The sequence below is a fragment of the Trachurus japonicus genome, chromosome 11 (assembly GCF_045865225.1).
Source record: "Trachurus japonicus isolate A0001 chromosome 11, Traja_1.0".
Classification (NCBI taxonomy): Eukaryota; Metazoa; Chordata; class Actinopteri; order Carangiformes; family Carangidae; genus Trachurus; species Trachurus japonicus.
Genome location: NC_140917.1, coordinates 31,653,035 through 31,659,639, shown reverse-complemented (window position 1 = coordinate 31,659,639; position 6,605 = coordinate 31,653,035). Strand labels below are relative to the sequence as shown.

Sequence of the window (6,605 nt, the reverse complement as noted above, 5' to 3'; positions counted from 1 at the left end):
AGACTTTATAATAAGTACACACTACTAAGCATTAGTTTGTCACGTTCCATGTTCCAGGAACTGGACAAAAGGTGGAGAGACAACTGAGTTTGGCAATTTTTAACAAAAAGAATTTATTAATGAACTTAAAGACAACTCGAACCAAGACAAAACAAACCAACAAACAAAGAAACAAAGAAACAAAAGAGTCCACAGGTGGAGCAGGGCTTCCACCCCAGCCGGAGTCTAGAGAGAGAGTGAATGTCCAGTGCTGAGCCTTTCTGCTCGGCCAGGCCACACCCCACCAGGTGCCATTCATCAGCCTGATGAACTGGCTGATGAGCTGAACTGGCTGATGAGCTGCTGCAGAAACTCCTCCAGCCATCACACCCCCCCGGCCAAGACAGAGGTACCACCTCTGACCTCCGACCCTGCAAGACACATACCAGAGAAAAAAAACACAACGTCCAATCCAATACACTACCTACATCTAGACAAATCCATAACCCAACACGACTGCCAGGTCACAGTCCAGGTAAGCACCTTATCAAACAACATGCAATGCAGAACCCCTCCCTCCTCCCCATTACCTCACCAACACCCCCAAACCCAATGACTCCGCAACTGTGGATCCAGAAGAAGCATCTTTAAGAGCACATACGGATGGGAGCCCGGCCTGGACAGAAGCAGAGAGAAAAGTACATAGCACAACATATGACAAAGGAGCACGTGACAAAGTATCCGCCACCAGATTATCCCTGCCCTTAATGTGACGGATATCCAAATGATAGGGCTGCAAAAACAAGGCCCACCGCATCAACCTCTGATTCGGATTCTGCAATGAACGCAAAAAGGTTAGTGGATTGTGGTCAGTATAAACAATCAAAGAAGAACCTGACCCAATATAGACATCAAAATGTTGGAGGGCCATGACCAATGCGAGGGCTTCTTTTTCGATTACTGAATAGTTACGCTGGTAATTTTTAAACTTCTTAGAGAAGTAACTAACAGGTCTCTCAACCCCCCTCTCCTCCACCTGTAACAACACAGCCCCAGCTCCAGCATCACTTGCATCCACCTGCAACTTGAAGGGGCGATCCAACCTAGGAGCAGCAAGCACTGGAGCTGATGACAACAAGTCCTTCAACTGGTTAAATGCCTGTTGACAGATGGGAGACCAAACATATTTAACATCACCTTTTAACAAGTCAGTTAGAGGAGCACCCACAGAAGCAAAATTGGGACAAAACTCCCTGTAATAACCAGCCATTCCCAAGAAACGTAACAATTCCCTCTTTGTCGTTGGAACAGGGAAGTCACGGATCGCCCTGACCTTTCCCTCAATGGTACGCACTTCTCCTTGCCCCACCACCTTCCCCAAATAGGTCACGGTGGCCTTGGCAAATTCACATTTTGCCAGATTGACCGTTAGCTGTGCCCAAAGTAGCCTGTCAAACAAAGCCTTCACCTGCTCCAAATGTTTCTCCCATGTATCACTATATATCACAACATCATCCAAATAGACTGCACAACCCTCCAGCCCCCGAACCACCTTATTCATTAATCTTTGAAAGGTGGCTGGAGCGTTGCGCAACCCAAACGGCATCACGGTATATGAATACAAACCAGATGGAGTCACAAATGAACAAATCTCCCTTGCTCTCTCAGAAAGTGGAACCTGCCAATAACCTTTAAGAAGGTCGAACTTACTAACATATTTGGCCGACCCCACCTGATCGACACAATCATCCATCCTGGGAAGAGGGAAGGAATCAGGTTTTGTCACAGCATTAATCTTCCTAAAGTCAGTACATGGCCTAAATGTGGAATCCGGCTTGCTGACAAGAAGACAGGGAGATGACCAACTAGAAGTAGAAGGCACAGCAAGACCATTTTCAAGCATATAATCTACCTCTGAATCCAATATCTGTCGCTTTTCAGGGCTAACCCGATAGAACCGCTGGGCGATGGGTTTTGCATCCCCCACCTCAACATCATGTTCTATCAAGTTAGTACATGTAGGAGTATCAGAGAAAAGACCTGGATATGCTTGAATAAGACCAACCAGTTGATTCCTTTTATCCTCATCCACCTGCCCAAGCAGCGAATCCAACTTGGCCAAAGTTTCCGAATTTTTAAGTCGAGGTTGCAGCACCACATCACCCGACATCTCTTCCTCCTGCTCCGTACCGGCCACCAAAACAGGGTTATCTGGAACCACAACATCAGAAACATCACGTGCAAAATATGGTTTGATCAAATTAACATGACAGACCTTAACTGATTTTCTTTTATTTGGCATCTCAATCAGGTAGTTTTGCTCTGAAACCCGACGAACAACATTACAGGGCCCAAAAAACTTAGCCTGAAAAGGTGATTCAATCAATGGCTGCAAGACCAAAACCTGGTCTCCTGCACAGAACTCACGTCGCTCTACTTTGCGGTCAAACAGCTGCTTCATTTTCTTTTGAGCCATTTGCAAATTTTGTTTCGCCAATTCCCCAGCCTCATAGAGCCTATGTCTAAACCCATTTACATAAGAAATCAGATTCTTTGGGGGATCAGACGCAACCCACTGATCACTAATGACAGACAAGGGACCCCGAACAGTGTGAGCAAAGACCAGCTCGTTAGGACTGAAGCCTGTACTCTCTTGTACAACTTCTCTGGCCGCCAACATGAGCCATGGTAAGCCGTCCTGCCAGTCTGCCTTCAACTCAGTGCAATAAGCACGCAGCAACGATTTCAAATGCTGATGAAAACGTTCAAGGGCCCCCTGACTCTGTGGGTGATACGCAGAGGACATATTATGAGTGACATTAAGTTGTTTAAGAACCTGGGAGAACAGCCGAGAAGTAAAGTTTGACCCTTGGTCTGTTTGTATAATTTTGGGAATTCCAAACACAGATATAAACTCAGTAATGGCTTTCACCACAGACCTGGTTGTGAATCGACCGCAGTGGATAAGCAGCTGGATATCTGGTGGATTGACACATTATTGTTAACAAATAGGAACAACCAGACCTGGACCGAGGAAGCGGCCCCACACAATCAACTAACAGATGACCAAAAGGCTGACTCACTGCAGGGATCGGATATAACGGTGCAGGTTTCAGAGTTTGATTTGGTTTACTAGTAACCTGACACGTATGACATGTTTTTATATATTTAGAAACATCACGCTTCACACGGGGCCAGAAAAAATGCTGTAGCACCCGATGGTAGGTCTTTTTGACCCCCATATGACCAGCAACCTCATCATGTGCTGTCCGAATTACTGATGTTCTAAATTTTTCAGGCAATACCACTTGCACAATGGGATCCCCGCTAAATCCATCACCATGAGGAGCCCAAATCCTACACAGCACGTCATCATGGAGTACATAACCCTGTTTAATGTTCCCCACCTGACAGGAAGGCACCACCAAATCATACAGGTCTTTCAATGATGGATCCTTTCTCTGCTCCTGCGCCAAGTCTACATGAGAAACACAAAGATCATCTGGCACGACAAAGGAAAACTCTTTAACTTTGTCCATAGTTACCCCATCATCAGGCAGAGATGCAGCCATGGCCCGAGTCACAGCACACACTGTGGATGGTTCCAACTCAACTGCTTGCTGTGACAGCCCCCCTGGTACCACCACTGGGCCATGTGCAGCGCCCCCTGCAGAGTTTAAAGAGGAATTACATGAGAGATCTGTTGACTCAGGTTCTGTCACTGGAGAATCGACCCCCCAGGAGGAACTGGATAGGGAAGACATGTCAAATGTGGCTGCTGAACCGTATCTTGGGGGGTTTGTACTAGTACAGGTCTTTCATCATCTGGCCACATACGACCATCAGGTACCAGGTCATTCCCCAAGATTATGTCCACTCCCCTCACTGGGAGCTCGGGACGCACAGCCACCTCCACATTCCCCTGGAAGAAACCACAGGACAAGAACATTTTATGCACCGGAACAAAAAGTGTTTGTAAAGCCAGACCTCTGCAGGGCACACAACCCCCTGTGTCTGACTGTAGAGAGAAAGGCAAAATGGCCTCCCTCACAAACGTGTGCATAGAACCTGAATCTCTCAACACCTTCACGGGGACTTCCATATCTCTCTCGTGTAGCCTGACAAAACCATCTGAGAGGAATATATGGTAACCTGATTCCACCTCTGCCCCATCCATGGCTTGAACCTGCATTGGCGCCACCAATCCAGCTGACTTTACCTGACCAGGATTAACTCTACCACTACGTGTAGGGCATTCATTTTTCCAGTGCCCTTTTTGTCGACAATAATGACACACTTCAGGCCCACCTTTACTGTTAAAGGGTTCTGACCTTGGAGCCCTAGATGTTGTCTGAGAGTGTCCCCCACTAAAGTGTGCTCTCTCATTAAAGTGTGCCCTTTCATTAAAGTGTGCTCTCTCAGTGTTAAATCGCTCTCCAAATATACGTCTGTGTGTTAGTACATATTCATCAGCTACAACTGCTGCTTCACTTGGAGTGGAAACTTTACGTTCAGTGATGTACGTGGCGATGTGTTCTGGTACAGTCTGTTTAAACTGTTCCAATATTACTAGATCACACAACTCTGGAAAAGTCTCCACATTATCTGCCTTACACCAACGGTTAAAGTGCAGAATCAAATCCCTTACAAATTCCACATGTGTTTGTTTTCCCGTTTTCCTCCAGCCTCTGAACTTTTGTCGGTACGCTTCAGCCACAAGTTCATAGGCTTTTAGTACCGCCGCTTTTACCTTTTTGTAGACCTTGCAGTCCGCCACCGACATAGAGGAATACACCTCCTGTGCTTTTCCTGTAAAGACACACTGCAACATTAGTGTACGCTCCTCATCCGGCCAACCTCTAACATCAGCCACACGTTCAAACATTGCAAAAATGTCTCAACATCCTTTTCCTCAAACTTTGGCATTAATCTCAAATGTTTAGTGACATCAAAACCAGATTCCCCCCTGATCGCCCCAACCGGAAGTTTACCCGCTGAAATCAGCCCCAACTTATTCTGCTCCACTTCCAGTTTCATTTGTTCCACCTTGTACTTCATTTTTTCTAACTCCTTTTCATGTTCAAATTTCAACATTAACAATTCCTTTTGCTGTTCAAAGGTTAACCCCGGCACAGAAGTAGTAACCCCACTCTTACCATCATCGACCATCAGGACTCCTTCCTCTTGCAGATTTGCCTGTACAATACTCATGATGGTCTCCCTTGTACGTCTGGCATCCACCGCAACCGAATAATGGTGTGCCACCTTGAGAAGCTGCTCCTTCGTATATTGCTCTAGTAACTCATAAGAGGGACATTTAATGAAATCCTCAACACTGGCAGCCATACCTGAACCCAACCCAACAGTCTAGATAAACAATACAAAATGTGGCGCCCCCACTGGGTCCCCCCTACTAACTGCCTAACCAAAACCTACTTACACTCAGCCCTAGTCTTCAGTGGCATTGCTGAGTTCGCCAAGGGCCCTCCCAGGATACCACCCAAAACAGTAAAGGCAAAAAAAAACTGCAGCAGAGCCTCTATTAGGGACTGCTGCTACACCTAACAGAGGGGAACACCAGTGAAAAAATTTGCCACACTTACTTTATCTCCAAACTCTGTACTTACCAACTCAGTATACGTCTCCACCAACCTGCATCAGCAGACCAACAATTCCTACCCAAAACACTGGCTTTAGACGAGCCCCCATTTTGTCACGTTCCATGTTCCAGGAACTGGACAAAAGGTGGAGAGACAACTGAGTTTGGCAATTTTTAACAAAAAGAATTTATTAATGAACTTAAAGACAACTCGAACCAAGACAAAACAAACCAACAAACAAAGAAACAAAGAAACAAAAGAGTCCACAGGTGGAGCAGGGCTTCCACCCCAGCCGGAGTCTAGAGAGAGAGTGAATGTCCAGTGCTGAGCCTTTCTGCTCGGCCAGGCCACACCCCACCAGGTGCCATTCATCAGCCTGATGAACTGGCTGATGAGCTGAACTGGCTGATGAGCTGCTGCAGAAACTCCTCCAGCCATCACAAGTTAAAGCAGAAGTAAGTGATATATTTGTGTTAATATGTCTTAAATAGTTATATCTTCCGACAGCAATCACTTACATAGAGTGTTTGGACCGAAACACGGGTCTGTCAGTCCCTCTGCTCTGCTCTGAGCCGAGGAGAAAACATTTATCGTATCCTACAGTTTTTATCCAATGAGGAGAGAGAACGGCATGCAGGGCTGTGTGTGCAGCCAAGGGATGCCGTGAATGTGGTGACGTAGGGACGAGGACTGTTATGGTGCGTTCAAGGCAACTCGTAACTCGTGTTTTTCCGACCTGTGAAGTCGTACCAGTTCGATCTGGTACGAGTTCACGGGTCAGAAGTTACGAGTGGCCGTTATAGTGACTTTCACCGGTAAAACAGGTTGGAAAAACACGAGTGGGTTGCCTGAAACGCTACAAAGTCGTAAGTTGTGACTTGAAGCTGTAATTTACGGTTTCAAAAGCCTGCCTGGAACGCAGCATTAGCCAAAACGACCGGATCGCTTACTTCTGCTTTAAGCTTTAAATACGGAATCCATCATTCATCACACATGAATACTCATTAGTATGTAGTTTATAAACAC

General features: G+C 46.2%; 1 long non-coding RNA gene across 1 annotated transcript; it reads left to right on the top strand.

Moving 5' to 3' along the window:
* The first annotated feature begins 41 nt into the window (after positions 1–41).
* On the top strand, positions 42–5,838 carry LOC146979145 (uncharacterized). The gene is made up of 2 exons (XR_015037154.1): positions 42–514; positions 5,099–5,838. It is a non-coding gene; the product is annotated as an uncharacterized LOC146979145 (long non-coding RNA).
* The last annotated feature ends 767 nt before the right edge of the window (positions 5,839–6,605 follow it).